The following is a 2,384-nucleotide window of genomic DNA, read 5'->3' on the forward strand; positions in this document are numbered from 1 at the left end:
ATCCCTGTCTTGTGCCAGTTTTCAAAGGGAATGCTTCCAGTTTTTGCCCATTCAGTATGATATTGGCTGTGGGTTTGTCATAAATAGCTCTTATGATTTTGAGATAAGTTCCATCAATACCGAATTTATTGAGAGTTTTTAGCATGAAGAGCTGTTGAATTCTTTAGCATGCTGATGTATTACAATTTGAGCATACTGAGCAGTGAGGATGACCAGAGGTCACTTTCATTGTCATCTTAATTTTGGCAGTTTTGGGCTGGATTGTTTGACCAGATCCTGTTTTGTCAGCAAGGTCTTTGTGACCTGTATCTTGTGTTGACCTCCTGTCTCATCCCATGGCTAAGAATGCAAAACTTTCTAGAAATGCAGCCTAGTAGGTCTCTTAGTTATTTTACCCAGCACCTGTTCAAGATGGAGTTGCTCTGGTTCAAACACTCTTAACAATTCCCTCCTCCCACTGGATCTGTACTACCTCCCCAGATCTAATTTTCCATTTGCAATCTCTCCTGCTACTAATGATTCCATTATCTATTCATTTACTTGAGCCAATGATCTTCCTTGATTCATCCCTTTCCAGTATTTCTCACATCTCCATCATCACTGTTTTTTCCTGAAGCCAATTTGTGCTAATTATTACAATAGTCTCTTTCTTAACTTCCTGGCATCTAACATTTCGCCTGTTATACATTCTGTACTTTGCAAACAGACTAATCTTTATCAACTTTATACCTGATCATATATCTCCCCTGATTAACTCCTTTATCATTCCCCATTGCCTTAAAGAGAAAATATAAATGAAGCAGCACAATATAAAGAAACTTCATGACTTTAAACTTTTCATGTTTGTAGTGTTGGTTTCTTCTAGCCACACAAATATTTCCAGTGCCTAAAATTATTTTATTTTTTAGGTCCTTGTACATGATTTCCTCTAAATAAAATATCCTTTACCTAGCTTATTTTTCTCACCCTTCATATTTTATTTGAGATCAGCTCAAATATCATCTTTTTTGCAAAGGAACTGCTTATTCTCTCTACCTCCTTTTCTCCCCCAACAAACACATTTTTGATTTGGTGTCCCTCCTACATGGTTCCAAAAGACTTCTTTGATTTATTTTTATTCTTATCCCTTTACATTGCAGTCATTGATCTCCAACATTAATCTGTGAGGTCTTTGAATACATGAAGCCATATCATATTCATATTTATATGTATAGTTGAATGAGTAGAATAAATAATGAATGGATATGTCAAAATATAGTGCAGTAAAAGTCAAAATGTAAGGCAGAACTTTAAATTAATATAAAATATAAGCAATCAGAGTATAATGCTGATTTTAACACAACACATTATAAACACATTTTATGAAATAGATGGACTTGTATTTACACATGCAACTAAAGGAGTTTTCCTGTCTGAAGAGAAAAAGAAAGAGCAGTTTTTGATTTTTTGTTTGCACTCAGTTAACAAATGGGTTCATAAGTAGAAAAATTCTTCCTAACAAAAATCCAACCTCGATCACCCTAGACCTCTATCTCCATATATCTGTTAATAGCTAAGTCACACATAGCATGAATGTAGCAGAATTCCAGGTCCCCTCAATGAAAATCTGTCAATTTCTTAATTTTTTCCACTCATTAAATTACACAATTATTTATTTAATTGCTCAAGTAAAAATTCTAACAGTTTTACATGTACCTAGTTTTCCCTTAATCCTGGCATGCAAATTTGATAAATAATTATGGATTATTAAATATCTTACTTATATTGTGGCTGGAGATAGACACAAAGGTAATATAACAGTTCTAATATCAAGTTACTGGGTCCAGATTAGTATAAGGACTATCCCAGATGATGGTACAAAGTGCTTTCAAAGTGTAGAGGAAGTCGTATTCTACTCTGTCATGATGTCTAACTATTTAAGTCTTGACTGTGCTAAAACAGAAAAACATATATATATTTATTGAGTGCTTACTCTGTGCCAAATACTATAGTTTAACCTATTATCTCATTTAAGCTTTATAAACTTATAAAGTAACATTATAATTCCTACCAAAGGTAAGAGAAATTGCTCAGAAATATTAAGTGATTTTTAAAAGTCAGAGAACTGATTAATGCTGAAAGCATCGAATAATTAAATTGAGGAATAACACTAAAATGTTGTACTAAAAAATAATAATCAATATACAGAAAGAGAAGGGATAATTTGAGTGGAGAAAAACAGTTCATGATTGAAGATGTCATATTTAGGAAGGATAGTAGTTTAGTATAGCTATAGTTAAGTGTCCTTAAAATTCTAGGTCAGAAAGATAAAAATCCTGAGCTGTACGACTCAAGTATTCTAAGAATTGGAGCAACCTAGAATAATCAGAATGCTGTAATTCAGA

Source organism: Mandrillus leucophaeus, unplaced genomic scaffold (assembly GCF_000951045.1).
Source record: "Mandrillus leucophaeus isolate KB7577 unplaced genomic scaffold, Mleu.le_1.0 Scaffold613, whole genome shotgun sequence".
In the NCBI taxonomy this organism is placed as follows: domain Eukaryota; kingdom Metazoa; phylum Chordata; class Mammalia; order Primates; family Cercopithecidae; genus Mandrillus; species Mandrillus leucophaeus.